A 21,904-nucleotide genomic window follows, 5' to 3' on the forward strand; every position below is an offset into this window, starting at 1 on the left:
TGCAGCCTTTCGCACGAATAGCGCCACCATAAAAGGCCCTAACGCACACAATAAACGCTTAGAAAATATCCCCTTAGCTGGCTAACTCAGCTCTTCTCAGTTCCACTTCCAGAATGCCTCAACTTATCTGGCCAAATTTCGGCTGGATAAAACGTTTTCCAGCTAGAATTTAGACAGATAAATGCCCAAATATTCATTTAGGGCCTCATTTTCTAAAGTATCGCAGGCCTGCGATACTTTAGAAGATGAGGGGTAGGGGGCCGAAACGGGGGGAGGGCCTGCGCTAGCCGGCAGCGATCGCACCGTCGCGGTGCGATCGCTGTCGGTTTCACACCAAATAGCACCACCATAGGAGGTGTAGCTATTGGTAGCAAAATAGGCAGCGAAAAGGCACTTACCTTTTCGCTGTGCACGCCATCATCGCGGAGTCGGCCCCGGTGACGTCCCGACTCCTCCTCTTCCGGGGCCGACTCCGCCCCCATTTTGGTATCACGTGCGAAACGTCCCTTACCGCGTGCGATACGTTTGGAAAATAAGGCCCTTAGCCAGCTAAATTCTTCCAAATATGGACCTCATAGATTCTAATTATTTTGGAAACACTAGTTTGAAAACTGATTCATGCTAGGTCTTGCATTGATCAGCCCTGAAATATGTCTCATAAGTCCTGAGAGAGGACAAGAAATGGAAACAGAATTCTTTAGAGCTGTATAAAAATTAGATCACACAAGGTGCATTAGCATCTTTTTTCAATTCTTTTTGCCTACCATTAGCTTACAATAATCTTTCATGAGTTGTAGACTCACAGTTATTACCCAAGACTGTTCTATTACATTATGTCCTACTAATGGCATCACATGAGTTGCCTTTTGTCACAGCCTGACTGTAGCAGCTTTCACGGAAAGACAGTGTGACAAATCCTGTAGGATTCACAAGTGGTGACTTTAGCTCGTGTGGGGGCTTAGTGAAGGTTCTAAGGAATGTATCCATGGGGGCTGGGAAAGGAGGAGGTGTGGGTAGGATCCGAAACCTGGGGAAGAGAAGTAGGTGATCTGAACAAATGCTGTGAAAGGGCTCTGATGAATTCAAACTGCCTTGCTTTTAAGCATTTGGATGGGCTATGACTCATGCAAAGAAATATTACTTGGCAAGATAAAAAAAGGAAAAAAAAACCCAAAACACAAAACTAAATGGTATTGCAAGAGATTAGGATGTATTAAAGTTACCATTTCTTTAAAGATACAATATGAATACAGACCAAGTTTTTTTTCCTCCAGTGCAAACATTTAGCTACAAATACAGAAGTTCAACCACACCCATAACAACTCACTGATTAAGATGCTGGTGTTGAACCAATGAAATGAAAGGACTTGTTTGAAAACAAATTTAGGTTTAGATACTTTCTAGTTTGAATGCATTATCAGCAATGTTCCCTCTAAGAATTGGGTTGCTGTGTGCAAAGATTTTTGGTTTCATTACCTTGTGAGCACTACTTTCTTAGATGCAAAATGCCTATCAATTTTATGCTCACAGCAACCCAATCCTTAGAGGGAACACTGGAGCAGCATGCACATAAACTTTCTTACATACTCACACTTGCATATTCACTCTCATACATTTTCTCACATATACACACTCATTCTCACAAATGCACAGACACTCACTCTCATGCCTCTCATTCACTCCCCAGACTCTCACACACATGCACATTCATGCAATACTCCTCCTCTTCCACACACACTCATTTCAGTATCTGAAAAGCCAAACACTCTGAGAAGTAACACAAACCCCTGCAAAAAAAAAAAAAAAAAGACACCTAGAACCTTGCCAAACCATACCAGCACTATCTCAGGACTCGAACAGCAGCAGCCTTATCTATAACACAGCAGCAATGCAAATATTATACCATGCCCTAGAACACTAATACACTACCTACTATTCCAAAGCCCCACAGAAAAACTACATGCCAGTAGACATACTACACCTCATACATGCAGAACAAGACAGATCTTTATCCAGTATGGAATAAGGGACTACAAATTAGAAACAGAAACTGGCAAACAAAAATAACATGGAAAGCCCAAGAAACCAGACTCTGAACAGTGGAATACTGAAGAAAACAAAATATAAATATGTAATGCACATTCCCAAAAATAACTTATTCCAATCACTAAAAATTCAAAATAATTTTTTTTACCTTTGTTGTCTGATCTTATTTCTCTAATTGGTTGGTCCCATGCTTTTTTTTTTCCCACGTTCTCTTTCTCGGTCTTTTCCCAATTCCTTTTACAGGATTTCTTTTTTTTTTTTCTCTGTTTCTTCTCTCTCTACCTTTCTTCTCTTCCTCCCTCAAACACATTCTCACATGCTGTCTCACATGCTGTCTCTCTCTCAAATACTCTCACACACATACTGGCTCCCACTTTCACATTGTGTGGCTTATACATTGCTCTTACTTTCACATGGTATCTCTCTCTCATAAGTACTGTTCTTTCACATGCTGTCTCACTCTCCCACACACAGGCTCTTACTCTCACATGTGGTCTCTCACACACAACTCTCACTCTCACATGCTCTCTCACACAACACACATGTTGTCTCTCTCTCACACCTACACATGCACTCACTCTCACTGGCTACCTCACCCCCCCCCCCCCCACGGCAAGCTCCCATTCATTCTTTCACACATATACCCAGGCTAGCTCCCACAGACCCCCAGGCAAGCACCCATTCATTCACACATGCACATACTTAAGGAAGGCCCCCTTTTTCTTTTTCTGGGAGCATCTCTCACTGCGCTGCATGGCTGTTGGGGAGAAGCCAATTGCTGTTACTGGTACTGAAGCCTGTTCTGCTACTTTCTCTGTGTAGGCCCTGCAATATAAAAAATTTGCAGGGCAAGCACTTCCTTCATGCTGATCTCGTGCATTGCGAGATCACCATAAAGAAAGTGCTACTCTCACGAGTTTTTAATACTGCAGGGCACCTGGAGCTTTGGGGGTCTCATCTGAGATTAGCTCCACCACAGCTCTGCTGGTCTTACTGCACGGGGGGTAGAAAGGTTGTGCGCGGTTTCCAGAAAAATTATGCACAGCTGTGCACACACACAGCTTAGAGGGAACATTGATTATTAGTATAAATTACCAGTTATGGAAGGCTTATCAAAGAGGACATTAGAATTAACTCTATTGTTCAGACAGTAACTTATTGTACTGCCAGCCAGGATACCTCCATTTGATTCAAGTCATGGAATTCATACTTCTCACACTGGTGGATGTTGGGGAGATGCCTCTCATGGTGACATTTGTTGATAAATTAAAGAGCTGGACTGGAAGACATTCTGATGAGAGTGGTAATCTCTTCCCTTGATATGGTAAAAGATGAAAGGGTATTGGGTCATGGGGCGCCAAACAAAAGAGTTGGTTGATTCTCAACATAAGTTTATCTCCTTATTAGTGACCTTATGTTGCGTCCGTCGGTCTCAGATGGCTTTGACCTCTGTGCCTCACCTTTCTAAGCCTTGGGAAAATGGCTGCTGCCGCATCTTCATGCCACTCTCTCTGGCATCCCTGGATTGGCAACGGTGACAGTGTTCGCCATGATTTTCCTAAGGGCCTCCTAGAGTGTGCACGCACACCATCCACGACATGGCGGGAACCTCGGGGGCGTCCCCTCCGAGTGATGTCATCACATCCTGGTATTTAGCCTGCCCTTTGTTTGCTAATAAACTGAGGCCTGGATTTATCAAATTGCGATAAGTATCGCATTTGGTCCTGGGAGAGAGAGAGAGAGAGAGAGAGAGAGAGAGACTAGCCATGATGCCTTCTCCCTAGATAGGTATTTATATCCCTTTGGGAGGTCCACCTAGTAACTCGAGGTGAGGTTTAGGTATTAGTGTAGGGGGTTAGGGGCCACTTTGACATTGAATGTGAGGTGTACGAAAAGAAAGGTGGTCTTTTGTGAAGATTTGATGACCTTCGGAGAGAGGAAACTCACCTAAAGATGAGATTGGTGCAATGTTCTCTCCACCTAGAATGAAAGGGGACCTGAAGATAGTGGAATAATGGTCACAGACTTGCAAATTGTGTTTCAATGCAAAAAAGAAAAAATGTAAAATTAGGCATGGGGGGGGGGTAATTTTCAAAGCCATTTTTGCACATAAAACTGTTTTAAACAAAAATATTGCACTCCATGTGCACTAGGTATAGAAACCTATGTGGTTGATCATGTGGAAAAGTAGAGGGGAGAAGACAAAGCCAACTTGCACAGAACAGTAATACAGGTGTCAAGTTCTCAGGAAGAACAGACAATATTTTAATGCATTCTTAGATATTATTGAGGAGAATTAGCAATATTTATAGCATGAGCTGCAGGTTGAAGAGGAGTAATATTCTGGTTTGACAAGATTAAGATAGAGTCACTAATTATTAAATGTGTATTGGTAGGAATTACAAATATCTCAGCAGACAACCCATCACACACTTCCTTCACAACAAATATACGTCTAGATTCATCAAAAAGTGTTAATAACTAACAAGCCGATTCAGTAAAGTCCGCGGGAGAGCGGGCGAACACCTGCTCTCCCTGTGTGCGCACAGGCCACTCGTGATACAGTATTTAAATGAGGCCCGGCGGTAGAAATGGGAAAAAGGAGGTGCTAGGGAAACTAGCGCCTCCCTAGCGCCTCCTTTTTGACAGGAGCGGCGGCTGTCAGCGGGTTTGACAGCCGACGCTCAATTTTGCCGGTGTCGGTTTTCGTGCCCGCTGACAGCCATGGGCTCGGAAACCAGACGCCGGCAAAATTGAGCATCCGGTTTTCGACCCGATAGCCGCCGGCCGACTTCCAATTTTTTTTTCTTTTAACTTTTTTTACTCTTCGGAACCTCCAACTTAATATCGCCATGATATTAAGTCGGAGGGTGCACAGAAAAGCAGTTTTTATTTGCTTTTTTTATACCGACATTCAATTCAAACTATCACATCGGTTTACATTGAAACATATTGTCATCAAATACTATTGAGGATATAATACAGTAAAACAGTTAAAAAACATAATGTATGGAACTAAGAAACATCGTAAAAAAAACGAAACCTATAGATTAAATATAGATCTATATAAAGCAATAACCTATCATTGTCACACAAATTTCAATATATCACAAAAATAAAAGGAAAAAACCATAGATAAGGAGATGTAGTCTATTGTATTTGTTGGGGGAAAGCTTTGATAAAAAGCCATGTTTTGAGGTTTTTTCTAAAGGTAGGTGTAGAAGGGTCGGTCCTTAGTGGCGATGGTAGGGAGTTCCATAGAGTAGGACCAATTATAGAAGGGGTTTATAGTAGCTGTTTTGAGAATTCTTTTGCTGGTGGGAATAGTGAGTAACCCAGTGTCTGTTGAATGAAGCTTTCTAGTAGAAATACATTGATATAGTGGTTTCTGTAACCAAGATGAGTAATCATTGTATAACGCTTTGTGAATAAGCATAATTATCTTATACTGCGATCTAAAAGTGATGGGAAGCCAATGTAATTGGTGTAAGATTGGAGTGATGTGTTCACATTTTGTACAATTTGATAAGGATCTAGCGGCAGCATTTTGAAGCAGTTGAAGAGGTTTAATTGTGGAAGCAGGCAATCCTATTAAGATGGAGTTGCAATAGTCCAATTTTGCAAAAATTAAGGATTGCAATACTGTTCAAAAGTCTGGGGGATGCAGTAAAGGCTTCAGTTTTCTCAGAATTTGAAGTTTATAAAAACCTTCTTTAATTAGATTTTTGATGTGAACTTTGAAATTAAGTTTTTTATCTAAGGTAATTCCAAGGTCCCTAACTGACATGGATATTCTATAATTAGGGGATACTGATGGATCTATAGGTGGTGGTGATAACTTCTTGGAGAGAAGAAGAAACTCTGTTTTGTTATGATTGAGTTATAGTGCCATTTGAGATAAGATATTGTTAATATCAAATAGATATAGTTCCCATTGTGACAATGTACTGTTGATGTTATCTTTAATAGGTAACGAAATATGGACATCAACTACATAAAGGAAGTATGAGAGGCCTAATTTATTAAGATAGTGACATAATGGAAGCATTATTTATTTATTTATTTATTTATTTATAACTTTTATATACCGGCATTCGTAAAAAATATCATGTCGGTTTACAGACAACTGAGAAAGGAAATTACAATGATAGGTGGAGGAAGGATAGATAGTTAAAAGGTAAATTAACTTTACTGTAGAGCCAACGGGCGCCACAGTTATTAAATGAGATTACATATGGTTAACCAAGTTAGACATAATTAATTATATACAAGAGGTGACAGTGTGGGGAATAGGGTGGGGGGAAGGGGATAAAGCGCACAAGGGAGGCGGGGTGGGGTTGGAACTGTACAAGGGAGCAGGGGGTGGCGATGGGAAGGAGAGATGGTGACTGAATATCGGAAGCCATAAATTGGATGGAGGGTGGTGAAGGAGAGGGGGGGGGGGGGGGAAACTGTATAGGGGAGGGGGAAATAATGAGTGTTGAGGAGAAGTCACATGCTAGGATTGAGAGGCGTTGGGATAGGCCTGTTTAAATAACCAGGTCTTGATTCCTTTTTTGAATTGATTAAGTGATGGTTCTAGTCGGAGCTCGGTGGGGAGGGAGTTCCAGAGGGTGGGGCCGGCGATGGAGAAGGCTCTCACTCTGGTGTTTGTGAGGTGAGCAATTTTGAGTGAAGGGGTGTGGAGGGTGCCAGCAAGGGAGTTTCTGGTAGGGCGGTTGGCCTGGTGGAAGTGTGGCATATCTTCGATCCAGGGGGAGTTATTTTTGTATAGCGTGTTATGTATGATAGTGAGTGTTTTGTATTGAGAGCGATAGGTGATTGGGAGCCAGTGGAGGTTTTGTAGTATGGGAGAGATATGATCAGTCTTTCTTGAGTTTGTAAGGATGCGAGCCATGGCGTTTTGTAAGATTTGGAGGGGTTTGATTGTGGAAGCTGGAAGGCCTATTAGCAGTGAGTTGCAATAGTCAAGTTTTGATAGTATAGTGGTTTGCATAACAGTACGGAAGTCATGTGCGTGGAGGAGAGGCTTAAGTTTTTTGAGGGTTTGGAGTTTATAGAAGCCCCCTTTTAGGAGCGATTTGATGTGGGATTTGAAGCTTAGTTGTGTATCTAAGGAGACTCCTAGATCTCTGACAGTGGGCGGAAGTGTGAGATTTTGTGAAGTGTTTTGTTGCATTTGGTGGATGGATAGGCTGGGTTGATTAGTAATAATAAGGATTTCGGTTTTTGAAGTATTGAGTGCAAGGTGTAGGTTGGAAAGGAGGGTGTTGATAGATGCAAGGCATGTCTCCCAGAAGTGCAGGGTTTCGTTGAGGGATTTTTGGATGGGGATAAGTATTTGTACGTCGTCAGCGTACAAGAAGAATTTTAGTCCCAGTTTAGATAATAGGTGGCAAAGAGGGAGTAGATAGATGTTAAAGAGGGTGGAGGAAAGGGAGGAGCCCTGGGGTACGCCTTGTGAAAGAGGAATGTGTGTGGATTCGGATTTATCAAGTTTGACTAAATACTTTCTGTGGTCAAGGTAAGAGGAGAACCATGATAGGGCTGTGTTAGAGATGCCTATCTCTGCTAAGCGTGATATTAAGATTTTGTGGTTCACCGTATCGAAAACTGCTATCTAAGAGGGCTAGAATGTAGGATTGGCCGTGGTCCATGCCTTTTAGGATGGTGTCTGTTATTGCAAGTAGGAGCGTTTCCGTGCTTCGGTTTTTGCGAAAGCCGTACTGGGCGGGGTGGAGGATATTGTTATCTTCTAGGAAGTCGGTAAGTTGTGTGTTGACCACTTTCTCCAGGATTTTAGAAATAAAAGGTAGGTTGGAGATGGGCCTGTAGTTTGCGGGATCATTTTGGTCGAGGGTGGGCTTCTTTAGTAGGGGCTTTACGATGGCGAGTTTAAGCGGGTCGGGAACCGTCCCGAAGGTAAGGGAGCAGTTTATGATATCCGCTAACGGTCTTGCTATGACAGAAGGGATAGTGAGGAGGAGTTTAGATGGGATGTTGTCAGCGATGTGGGTGGCTGGCCGCATCTTTTTTAAGATGGAGTTGACTTCCATCGTAGTGGTGGGATCAAGGGAGGCGAGGTTAATGTTGTTGGTGGCGGGTGGGAGGTCGATGTGAGTGGGATTAGGGGGGAGACGATTGAGAATGTTGGTGATTTTGTTTTTAAAGTGATCTGCTAGTTTATTGCATTTCTCTATGCTATTATCTTCCTGGGGGGAAGGAGTGGTGGACTTTGTGAGTTCTGCTACATAGGAGAATAGAGCGGTAGGGTTGAATTTGTAGCTGTGAATTTTTGCTGCATAGAAGTCACGTTTGGCGTGGAGTGTTGCTTGTCGGTATAGGTGTAGGGTGTGTTTGTAGGCTGTTTTGAGTGTGGGGGTGGGTTGTTTACGCCAGGAGCGTTCTTTGGCTCTAAGGTCTTGTTTTAATTTTTTGAGTTCACAGGTGTACCATGGTTTTCTTTCTGTTTGGTTGGGGTTTATTACTTTGTGGATGGTGGGGCAGATGTTATTGGCTATGTCCGCATTAAGCTTATCCCATGACAGGAGAGCATTATCTGGATTGGTGAGGTCGAGGTTTTCACTTACATTATTGAAGGCTTGGGAGAGTTCTTCTGAGGAGCATGGTTTACGGTAGGAAATTGTCTTTTTATGTGATTTGGTGTTGGAGGCATTTATGTTGATGTTGATGTTGAGCTGGGCATTGATGAGGCAATGGTCGGACCAGGGGATGGGTGTGGAGATTGGTGCATGGGGTGTAGAGATGCTGGTATTAACAAAAAGGAGGTTGAGTGTGTGCCCAGCTTTGTGTGTGGGATTGGTGATGAGCTGTTTAAAGCCCAGGGCTTTGAGAGAGACAAGTAGGGTTTCGCAAGATGTGGTGAGGGGGTGGATGTCTACGTGGAGGTTGAAATCTCCGAGTATTACTGCTGGGGTGTCAGACTTTATATTGTTAGTAATGTATTCAATGAGGGGGGAGGGGTCCTGTTCCAGAATGCCAGGAGGGGCGTAGATGAGGCAGACCTGCAGGGTTTTAGATTTAAAGAGCCCAATCTCGAGTCTCGGGGGGGAGGGGGAATTGGTCTGTAGTTTGAGGTTCAGGTGTTTCTTGGCGGCAAGGAGAATGCCACCTCCTCTTTTATTTTTGGGCCTGGGGATGGAGAAGATGTCGTATGTCTGTGTTGGGAGTTGGTTGATGAAGACCTGGTCTGAGTTCTTTAGCCATGATTCAGTAATGGCACAGATATCAGGGCTGGTGTCTGTGAGTAGGTCTTGTAGGATTGGTGCTTTCTTTATGATTGATTGGGCGTTGCAGAGGGTGATGGCTAGGGTGGCCAGACCCAGTAATTGCGTGAGGGGTGTGATCATGATGGGCACTAGAGATTTATGTTGTGTGAGGGTGTGAGTGTGTGTTGGGTGGACAATCCTTCGCATGGGGTAGTGTATGATGGGTATAGTGGGGAGACACATTTCAAGAGGAGGGAGGTGGGTCGTTGGATGGGTAGAGGGTGCTTGTGCGGTGGGTAGCGGTTAAGATTCAAGCTCCTTTCAGTTGGTCTGATAAGGAGGAGATGTGAGGCGGTAGACTGGGTACAATAGTGGCAGGTTGCGGTTAGCGTTTTCTGAAAGAATAAAGTACAGATAGAATATGGTAAGTTACAGCGTACGTTTCTATACACATAGGGAAGGGTTAGGTGACTTGTGAGGGTTCGCATCGGTTTCAAAATAACAATTTAGGTTACTTGCTGTTAGGAGGATAATGGACGAACCCAGCTATTATCATAGTCATGTGAGAAGCTGGTGAAAACCGTCAAACATTTAGAGGAAGGATCCATCAATACGGGAGGGTATTTCTGTTTAGCCTGGTGTTGCTTGGGCTGGTCATCCGGGAGCTTCACTGTCCATTCCGAGAAAACGGTGCGTGACAACAAGAAATGGAAAGACAAACAAAACCCTTGGTAATGCTTAGAGATGTCCGAGCATGATGGGAGACACATCGATTACCTTCTGGGCTGTCTGAAGGGGCTGCTCGAAGGGGCGCTCAAAGGGGCAGGCCCCTTTGTCGCGCTCCTTCGACGCGCGACGCCCGGGAGGGCAGGGGTATTTTTAAATCCGGCGGGTCTCTGCGTGATGACGCCACCCCTGTGCGGCGTATCTCGGTGCGGCGAGTCTGGAAGGGGTGGGGGCTCGAGGCCCGGCTGGAGGATCAGGGCAGATCACGTTGGACTAGGCCGGATCGAGGAGCGTGCACTCGAACTAGCAGGTAAGTTAATCTGGGTTCGGAAGGCCGGCGGCCGGTGTGGGAGCCCGATTGGGGAAGCATGTAAATGTTGAAAAGTGTAGGAGAAAGGGATGAACCTTGAGGGACACCTAGTGAGAGAGGTGAGAGATCCGAAGTATTGTTGTTGTATGATACCTTGAAGGAACGATTAGAAAGAAAAGACTGAAACCATTTCAGTACATTACCATTTATACCAATCTCTACTAATCTATGGAGTAGTAACTTATGGTTGACTGAATCAAATGCAGCAGAGATGTCTAAGAGAATCAAGATAAAAGAGGTTCTGTTGTCGAAACCATGATGGATTTTATCAACCAGAGTAGCTAAAAGTGTTTCAGTTCTATGTCTTTTCTTGAAGCCATGTTGGGCCGGTAGTAAAGTATTATTATTTTCTAAGAATTCCGTAAGTTGTAAATTAACTACTTTTTCTATAATTTTACTAAGGAAAGGTAAAATTGAAATGGGTCTGTAATTAGCTAAAATTGATGGATCTAAATGAGGCTTTTTTAGAATTGGTTTAACAACTGCACACTTAAGAGAATTTGGGAGGAAACCTTGTACGAGAGAAAGTTTGACAATATCTGTGATGGGTCTAGCTAGACAGGAATTAGCTTTAGGGATTTTATAGGAATAGGATCTAATGGGTGTGCTGCTGGATTAATTTTATGGAGAATGGATTCCACTTCAGAAGAGGCAATGGCCTCCAATTGAGACCAAATTGGAGTAATTGAAGATGAAGGTGAAGACAAATCAGAATTACAAGGAGAATTTATTGGGGCAAGCTTCGATATTTTGTCTTTAAGATAGTTAGCAAATTCATGACAAGATATTGAAGGTTTATTATTATATGGGTCGTAATTAATAGGGAGGGTCAGTTTGGATACATAATCAAAAAGAAGTTTTGGATTAAATTGATATTCGTGTATTCTTTTAGAATAATAATTTCTTTTGGCCGTATTAATGTCTGTAGAATAGATGTAAAGTAGAATTTTGTATCTATCATGTAGTTGACTTGTGGGATTTTTTCTCCAAGCTTTCTCAGCATGCTTTAACAGACGTTTTTTATTTTTTAAATCGATATTAAACCATGGTGATTTATGTTTTATTGAAGTTTTTATTTCTTTTAAAATGGTAGGGCAAATAATTTTAGCTGTTTCTGTATTAATTTTAAGCCAGGAATTTACTGCAGATAAGGTATCTGAAATATTTAATTCTTTAAGAGCCTCTGGAAGAGTTTTTTCTAGGATATCACTAGAACAAGATTAGATAAATTTAATGTGTTTAACCTTATTGTGAGAATGGAGATAAGAGTAGTCTACTTGTAATTTAGTTTTAATTAATTTATGATCAGACCAAGGAATAGAGGTGGTAGAAGGGGGGAGAGATGAGAGATATTTTGTTATTGTTAAATATAAGATCTAAAATATGTCCTGATTTTTGAGTTGGGGATTTGACTAATTGTTTAAAGCCCATAGCCATTAGGGTGTTAAGGAAAAGTTCTGCTAAAGGTGACAGAGAAGATTTATCCATGTGAAGATTAAAATCGCCTAATATAATTGTAGGGAAATTGGAATTAATGGATGAAGAAATGGTTTTAATCAGAGCATCTGGAGTTTTAGTAAGCCAGTCTGGAGGAGCATAGACCAATAAAATTTGCAGAGATTTAGATTTAAATAAGCTTATTTCAATGGGTAATAAGGAGTTGATTGGGACCATCATAAATTTAAATTTTTTAGCAGATAAAAATAAGAATCCACCACCCTTTTTTTTTTGGTCTAGGAATTGAGAAAATATTATAAATATTAGTTGATAGTTGATAAACTAGGGGGATATCTGAGTTTTTTAACCAAGATTCTGTGAAGCAAATGATATCTGGGTGTTGATCAGTTAAAAGGTCATTAATAATGGGAATTTTTTTGGTTATGGAATGAATATTTAGGAGAAGGAGGGAGAGGACAGAGAAGCTGGCAACTTGCAAATTCTGAGAAATGGGGACAGGAATAAGCCTTCTGGGAAAAGTTTTTGAAAATTTATTGTGTTGCACCTGTTAACGTGAAAGACATTGGTTGTAAATAGGGTGACTGGAATTAATTTGTAATACGGTGATACTCTATGGAAGGGAAGGCAGAGTATATAAAGGGGATTAAATGAGGAAACAAACATATTATTATGCATTAGTTATAAAGTAATAATTAAATATATTCAATAGTGAGGTAATAATGTGAGCAAGGGAAATATGAGCAAACTACTATCAAATAAATTATTAAAATACTTCAATAACAATAAAATAAATATGGCAAAAGAAAACTTAAACAAAATATTGATGATGATCAATTATTAAATCTTGTACTGCGAGTTGTACGAAGGGGTGCACAAAGGGGTAAGCCCCTTTGTTGCGCCCCTTCGGCGTGTGATGCCTCTGTGAGGATTCTTTTTTAAATTAAAGAATGCTGACATCACAGGGGGGTGTGTCACCAGTGAAGACACTGAGAAAATCAAAAGAAATCACTTTTCTTCTCCCTTATTTTACTTGCCCTGAGCCTGCCTCAGATCTCTTTAGCAGACTATGTTGCTGTCAGCTGTTAAGGGTGGGAGTTGGCAAGCTGCGTGCAACGCCTCTGTAAGGATTCTTTTTAAATTTTTTTTCTTTTTTTTTTAACTTTTTTTACTCTTTGGGACCTCCGACTGAATATCGCCATGATATTAAGTCGGAGGGTGCACAGAAAAGCAGTTTTTACTGCTTTTCTGTGCACTTTCCCAGTGCCGGAAGACACTGTACTGTATCGGCCTGCAAAAGGGGTGTGTTTATGGAAATTTTTGAATTACCACACCATGTGATAACTTACTGCTTTGTATCACTAGTATCATATAGGATGGTAAACCTAGCACACTAAGGAGAGAGAGAGGCTATCTATAAGGCTCTCATAGTAGTGAAGTATTTACATTTCTATAGGAGGGCCATCTAATAGATCGAGGTGAGGTGCTGGTGGTGGTTTAGGGTTTAGGGGCCAGTTTTACATGTTGAGTGAGATGTACGAACAGCACAGTACACCTTGGTGAAGCTTTGACATAATTTAAAGTGAGGAAAGTCTCAAAAAGATGAAATTTCTACTATGTCCTAGCTTGATGGACTCTATAACAGGGTACCATCAAGCTAGTGTGAAATAACATAGTATAAAATTTCATCATTGTGAGACTTTCCTTACTCCAAATGACATCAAAGCTTCACCAAGGTGTACTGTGCTGTTCGTACATCTCACTCAACATGCAAAATTGGCCCCTAAACCACCACCGACACCTCACTTTGACCTATAAGATGACCCTGGTATAGAGATATAAATAGGTGTACACAGTAAGTCCATCCCTAGAGCTCTCTCTCATTGCATTATGGCCATTTCAGGCATATTGCACAGCCTAACACCAGGAAAAAAGGTGTAGTTATTTCTGGCATTAAAACTGCAATATTGCCCCTCATTTAACTAAATCCTACCCAAACTCCTCCCTGATCCTGCCCCTCCAAAATATTTGCGTTCGTGCCTTGCATAATGAACAATAAAGCATTGATTATGGTGTTAATTCACCATGATGAATGACCTTAATAGGCAGTGGAATAATCAGGAATGAATAGCAATTCCTCCTTTTTGTAAATAATTAATACGCCTTGATCATTATTTGAGAGACCATCATAATTCAAAAAACTGCTGAATGTCATGCATTTCTAAGTTGTAGTGAATATTGTTCTAATCATTGGTTTAATGCATTCACATTCTTTTTGGAATTTGTTATTGCAATAAAAATTACTTCTTATAACTGTGATTCTATAGCTTTGCATTGGCAATACAATAAAATCCTTACTCCATGACACGGTATCCGTGTTTCGAATCAACATTTGCTTCAGGGGTCACTTGCATCAATTGCTTACCGGAAATAAGCCTATGCACAGAATGGAACCTTTTAAACTGCCAGTCAACAATTTCAGCCAATCAGAATTCTAGAATATGATGTCATTCAAAGAGTGACCCTTAACATCCTCTTATTCAAATTTCATGCTATAAACTTTTCCATTTAACTAATTAGGTTGCAGAGCACAGAGACTAAAGATCCAATACTGTTCACGATAGTGCAATGTTGCTTCTCTATCACCCCCTCTCTGTTGAGGAGGGATGTGTTCCATGACAGTCCATTTTAAATCCTCAAAAGTTTATGATCTGAATGTACAATGTTCTACTATTGGGGCTTGCAATCGTTATTGTAATGAAAAATTCCTAAAAGAATGTGAATGCTTGAGAGCCATGTTTAGAACAGATTGACTGCAAGTTAGAAATGCATGATGTTCAGCAGTCTTTTGGATTAAGTTGGTCTCTCAAATGATGATCAAGGTGTGTTTATTATTTACAAATTCATTCCTGATTATTCTGTTGCCTATATTTGTTGCGAAGGAAGTGTGTGGTGGGTTATTTGCTGACATAAGATTAAGACAGAAACATGAAAGCGTATAAATGACAGCAATGATTGAAGACCATCCAGTCTGCCCCTCCACATCTCCTTCTCAGCTTTATAGTTCCTCAGAAAATCCTCTGTGCTTGTCTCGTGCTCTTTTCAATTTCAATACCTTACTTGTCTCCACTATCTCCACAGGTAAGCTGACAGCAAAGTGGAACTGTGTTGGTTGATAAGGGCAAGGAATGGGGATGACTTCAGCTAGAACAATGAAAGCATTCAAGCTTGAACAGTTGACAGCTGGAAGATGCCTACAGAGTAGTATAGGCACGTGCACCTGGGTGTGCCAAATGACCCTTGTCAGATAGTATATCCTAAGATATTATATTTAAGAGATATGTTCTTTTATTGGAATATATACTGTTATTAAGTTACTTTTGTCTCTCTGCTACACACACAACCAACCTTTAAGACAAAACTATTTCAATTGGCCTAGAAATGTCATACTTTTTCTATCAAATGTTTTGGCAAAAGGTAAAAAAAAGATATTTAACTGATCTTATTGGACTGATTTAAAGATGAGAGCTGGTCGTGTGGATAGGAGATAGGAAGTTTTTACAACTGTGACATTTTGTTGATCAGCTGGTACCCAGTAAACAGAAACCATTGATTTGATAGAGCAGGCCAGTTTTCTTGAATGTTTAAAGATAAGAATATTGGCAAACTTACTAGTTGAGCAGATATTCCTTGACACAGAAAGTAAATCTGCACACCCACACATGATTTCCACACTCAGCTCCTACAAGCTGGAAGGTGACTGACATTTTCTTAATGATTCATGCATAAATTCACCGCAACTCACACGGAGAACAGGAAAAGGCTGCACACAGAACTTTTTTTTTTTCTTTTCTTCAACAATGCTCTTGAAGTCTGTTTGTGAAGTGCTTTCATGTGGGAGGGATAATAATCTCTACCCACATTCAAATGCGAAAAGCCTACAAAGTACTGTAACCTGTTAAAAGCACATGTAAAACTAGGATTTACTACAATAGCAATATCACCTTCTTTATGGTTTTTTTTTCTGAGATGAACTCACAGTTATTTTGTAAACAGAAGAAATATCTCGTATTTATTGTACATTAACATGGAAACATAGCAGATGACAGCAAATAAACACCCTATGGCCATCAAGCCTGCTCGATTTACTTCTTGCTGCATTTCCAAAGGCCCCCAGTTGATCCCTGATTTTCCCTTCACATTTTTTGTAATGAAGGATCGTCGTGCTTACCCTATGCCTCTTAAGTTCCATTCATGTTTTTGCCCTTGGGAAGCTGTCTATAAATACAGAATATATATATATATATATTTTGACCAGTCAGTTTCCTTCTCCTTTGGGCTTCATGCTACACGAGGGCTTGGATTTGACTCCATGAGCTTTTATTTGCAACTACACTAGGATTTTCTTTCCCTATTTTTTCCCTTCTTCCAACCTACTTTAGTTCAGTCATTTCAGCGATAGTCCTTAGCTGGGGGCCATGCACCAGAGCTCCTTCCAGAATCCTTAAATCTGGCAGTGATTATAAGCCTGCCCCATCCCCACGCACCCCCTATCCTCAGCATCCCCAGCCTTGGCCAACTATGGGAGACGAGAGTCAAGAACCAGGCACTCCGCAGGGGAGCGTGCAGCACTGCCACGGAGGCAACCGGGTAGGCCCAAAGAAATATTTTCTAAAGTTACTCCTGAGTCCAACACATTGGAGCCCCCTAACATGACCTCTTGCTCCAAAACTTCCTTTTCACTGAAAATGTTTCTTCTTGTGTATTATTTTTTACCTCAGAGATACATAAGTGTCTCTATCTTATCCTCCCTCTCTCCTACAGAAAAGCTTTTTGAAAATGTGATGTTACATGTCCTTGTCCATTGGCTTGGAAGCCAGTGCCACTGGACTTTAACTGCAATGGGGAGTCATTTTACTACTCAGGTACCTCTTTCAGCTGATTCTTTCAGCTTTGCTGGTATCCATTCGTTGGGGACTGTGCTTTTATCTAAGCTGAATATGTTGTGGATGGTTGGTATAAGAGGAAGAAGACAAATTATTACATGGAGAGGGGAAGTCGGCACTAACTTTGCAAGTCAAACTTAATTCATCATTAAAACAAAATGGAGTACATGGCTATCAAAAGCAGCAAAGAACAAGATTTAGGCATTTAAGGTTTTGGGTGTTACTCATGTTAGAACTAAAAGCTGCTATGTTTATTATTGAAACCAAAATTTGTTTTACTGATTAAATAAGAAACAGTCAGGATATGACACAAGCACTAGGAGTTAAGTGAGAGAGAAGTCTGAGGTTAAGAATAAAAGCCACAGAAAGTCCTACCGGAAGACAATATGCTGACGCTTAAGTAGTTTAGAGATAAAGAAGAGGAAGTAGAAGCTGCTGAGAAAGATAGAAGTGAAACTTGATAAAGTTGCAAGGATAAAGTTATATACCAAGCACCAGGTCTAATCTACGAAAGCCTATTTTATGGCTCTTGACAGAGGAGACAGCAAATAATCATCGTTGTCTAGCTTCTGTATAGGTCACTGATGTTACTAGAATGTGAAAACCCTATTGTCTAAACTAATAACCATGAGGTAAGTATTCAGAAAGTTTTGTCTGGCTAACATCTGTAGTAATAATTACTAATTAATATTTTTTATTTACCTATATTCCACTTTTCGTGACACTTCAAAGCTGATTAAATTCAGGTACTGTAGGCATTTTTGCTATCCCCAGAGGGCTTACAATTTAAGAGAATCGTTTACTAAGCCATATTAGGCATTTACTGCATGTTGCAGTAGCAATAACAGGTGGTATTTTAATATTGAGCATTATTTAACACCAAATATCACCAAAATGGTAACGAGTTGCTTTGCATGAAAATGATTTGCAAAACAGCTCATCAGCAGGCAATTTCATGTAAATAAAATATCGAGGCTTGCCTGAAAAATCGCAAGGCACATTATTATTGAAAATTAGCTGCAACTCTGGAATTTAGCTTAACTTTCCCCGGGAGCATCAGGAGTCTAACACCTTCCCGATGCTCCTGGGGCTGTCATTTAAAGGGCCATAGAAGCCTGATCCAAGCCTCCCAACATGTGAAACTCTCCCAGGGGTCTTGTGAGGTCCCTGCTCTCTAAAGGCAAACCTTATGAGTAAAAGTACAAATAAAAAAGATAAACAGTCACATGCCGACGGCTCTCCTTCTTCCCAATCCCACCCTGTTAAGCATTTAGGCCCCCCCCCCACAGACCCCTTAGTCAACCGGATCCCTCAGGCACCTGGATACCCTCCTTAGTCAACCAGACCCCCCCCCCTCAAGTCAACTGGAACCCCCTTAGTCAATCCATACTCCCCACTTAGTTAAGACCTTCCCCAGGCACCTGGACACCCCTCCTTCCCAGTCATGGGAGATACAGGCAGCACTGCTTGTGCCTCCTGCCCTGCCCCGAAATTCGCGCCGCCCACCCGACACGCCCCCTTTGCAAAGCCCCGGGACTTACGCGCATCCCGGGGCTTGCGTGCGCCGCCGAGCCTATGCAAAATAGGCTCGGCGCGCGCAGGGGCCTTTTAAGAGGCCCCCACTGTAGATATAATTGTGTAATAATTGTGTAATAATTTGGCCACCACCCAATCTCCAATATGTTTGTCCTTCTCTTCCAGGAATGCAAGCAAATCCTTCTTGAACTCTGCTATGCTGCTTGCTGTGACTACTTCCCATGGCAGCAGATTCCACAATTTAACTACTTGCTGACTGAAAAAAAATATTTTCTTGTGGTTTATCATGAAACTGCTAACATATGATTTCATTGGGTGCCCTTTGGTCCTAGCATACCTGGACAGGGTGAACAATCGCTTGCTGTTCCACTCATGATCTTGTAGATCTCTAACATGTTTCCCATAACTATTCTCCTTTTCATGCTAAACCCTCCCCCCCTAACTTTAGCAGGCTTTCTTTGTATGAGAGATGTCCCAGTTCTCTCACATTCTGGTTGTCCTTCTCTGTACCTTCTCAAACTCCACCACACCCTTTTCGAGATGGGATGACCCAAACTGCATGCAGTACTCCAGGTATGGTTGCACCCAATTTGCCATTGATGCCTTTCCATATTATCCTTAACATATGTTTGGTTTTTGGACTCTGCTGCGTACTGTGCCAGTGGGTTCAGGATATGATCCACAGTTGTTGCAAGGCCCTCTGAGGATCTCAGCAGTATTTATGGTAGTGTGGAGTTATTCTCCCAATGTGTATGTTTGCACTTCTCTATATTAACTTACATTTGTCATTTGGATGGCTAAGTTTCCATTCTTTCTAGATCCTTCTGCAGCTTTAAACAATCAGTTTGTGTTTTAACTATTCTATATAATTTGGTATCATCTGCAAATTTCGCAGCCTCACTTATTACTCCATTCTCTCAATCATTTATTAGGGGTGTACAGAGATAAAAATGTGTTTTCATTTTTTGGTTTGTTTTTGGGAGGGTTTTTTTTTCACATTAATTTCGGTTTTTTTGGAATGTTTGATTTGTTTCATTGATGTGAAAAAAACAAATCAAACATTAAAAAAAAAAAAAAAAAAAAAGAAAACCCCCAAAACAAAGAAAAAACCAAAAATGGGGCCTCCTGGCCCCACCACTCATTCCTACCACCCACCCAGAAAAATGCCGGGGCCAGTATTCCCCTGGTTCCCAATTACCCAGTCCAGTGGGGATCTGCCTGCGAGGCCTAGGTCCAGGCCAAGGATGCAGTAGGTTGCCACAACTTTGGCCTCGGCCTACATAAGGAAGAGGCTTCAGCCCAGGCCAGACCCCAGGCCCAGGACTAATGCCATGGCTGAAGCCTCAGTCTTGCATAGGCTGAGGCAATGGTAGATTGTCTGGAAGCTGGGTCCTGACACCAAGGCCTCGGCCCAGACCCAGGACCAATGCCGAGGCCAGCCCAGAGGCTGGGTCCCAATGCCTGGACCTTGGCCAAGGCCCGGGCCCAGACCCGATGCCGCAACCAGGTTGGGAGACTGATGCCAGGGGCCTTGGCCCAGAAGCTAAGGTTCCAAGAACTGGGCCTCGGCTTAGGCAGGAGTCTGGGCCTGATGCTGCAGCTTGGCCTGGAGACTGGGTTCCGATGCCAGGGCCTCAATCTGGATCCAGGCCCAATGCGGTACATCAAAATGGTGCTGTCTGCTGGGGTGAATGTGCCAGAGTTAATTAACTCTGGCACAACCCCAGCGGACAGCATCAGTTGACAATGGAAGAGCTAAAGAAAGAATATGCAGAAGAGGAGCTCCGAGGCCTGGGCTCCCAGGCACCAGGACCTGGCTTCTAGGATGGACCCTGGTGTTGGACCTGGTCTACACAGAGGTCCCAGAATCAGGGACCAGGCTGTGGCATTGAACCAGGGACTGAGCTCTGGCCTAGATCAAGTTGTCAGCCTTACGGAGGCCAAAGCTGAGATTGCAGCAACCTACCATGGCCTCAGCCTACAGAATGCTGAGACTTTATCCTGGGCCTTGGCTAAGGCCCAGGAGTCAGGACCCAGCCTCTGGGCCAGGTCCTGACATCGGGCCTACGTCTTTGTCGAGGCCCAGCATCAGGACATGGCCTCTGGGCTGGGCCATGATGTTGGGCCTGGGCCAAGGCCCTGGCTGAGGCCTAGGCCTTGGTACCCAGCCTTCATTGGATCCCTGATGGATCAGGTAAGTTCGTTTTAATTTCTCTGGGATCTCGGCCAAGGCCCCGGCATCTGCTTGGGCCTAGGCTGAGGTGCTGGCGCTGTGCTCAGGCGTAGGCTGTGGCCCCTTCTTTGGACCTCAGTTGTGCTCTAGGTGAGGCCCTGTCCTTGGGCTTAGATGCATTCATTTAAAACAAATGCAACAAATAAGGTTCCTTTCATTCGGGGTGGGGGCATTAATTTTTGCCTGAATGAAACAAATTGGACTTATTCATTGCATTTTTTCGCATTCATTTGAAAGGAATGCATATCCCTATCATTTATACTGATATACATGATACTGCTAAGTACCACACAGATCATATCAAAAGTGACTTCATGGCTCTAGGAGATAGGGTAAAGCAGATAGGTGCATAGGTAGTATTCTCATCCATTATTCCAATCAAGAATAAAGGCCCAGGCAGGGAAGCTCACATTTGGGAGATGAATGAATTGCTGCATAGATGGAGCTGATGAGTATTTCAGCTTCCTGGATCATGGGATGATGAATCAAGGACTGCTGAGCAGCAGTGGGGTCTACCTGTCAAAGAAGGGGTACAGAGTCTTCCAGCACAGACAGGCAAAACTACTAAGGAGGGCTTTAAACTAGGACGAAAACAAAGCCCTAAGGTAAGTGAAAGCTAAGTAAACTATTAATCACTTGTATAAACATGGGGGAAAAAAGGACAACTTCTGGAAAACTATGTGCATTAATGTTCCTATATGGAAATTAAAGTCCTGGATCTAGACTCAGAGGGAGTCATGGAAGTACTTGGATATAATGGCTGTCACAGAGACATGGTACTCGAAAGCCAGATTGGAATATAGTTACACTGGGCTACAATATATTCAGGGTAGGAAGAAAGGGAGGAGGAGTGGCACTATGTATAAAAAATTATATTAAAGCAATGGAATTGCAGGGCTTGCAAGGAAAGGAGGAAGTGCTGTGGCTTAATCTGGAAAGAAGGGATAGAACATCTTTTTATATTGGTATAATATATAGACCATGCTTATATATAATAATATTCAGCATAAAGGACCATCATATTAAGCACTACTGCCATATTCACACCTTCATTGCTTTACATATAATCATCGATCCTGTCATATCTATCCATGGACTCCAGCATATAATTTTTTAAAGGTTTTTTATGCAAGTAAAATGTCACGTATCTCAATTCTGAAGCTGACGCAAACCTTCCTTTAAATAGCAGATGTAACAAATTCCATCAATCCCAACACGCGCCGTGTTTCGAGTAAAAAACTCTGCTTCAGGGGATGGTGCTACCTATTGCCAAAGAACTTCCTTCTAAAGTGCATTATTTTCGCGGAAGATGAAGGTTCATTCAAAGGCAAGGGTGAAGATCTAGAAGGAGATGAGAAGTGAG

General features: G+C 42.1%; 1 long non-coding RNA gene across 1 annotated transcript in view; it reads right to left on the bottom strand.

Annotated features, from left to right (window-relative positions):
- Window positions 1-21,904, bottom strand: part of LOC115089575 — an 87,080-nt gene that overhangs the window by 796 nt on the left and 64,380 nt on the right. The window lies entirely within an intron of this gene.

Source organism: Rhinatrema bivittatum, chromosome 4 (assembly GCF_901001135.1).
Source record: "Rhinatrema bivittatum chromosome 4, aRhiBiv1.1, whole genome shotgun sequence".
Taxonomy (NCBI): Eukaryota; Metazoa; Chordata; class Amphibia; order Gymnophiona; family Rhinatrematidae; genus Rhinatrema; species Rhinatrema bivittatum.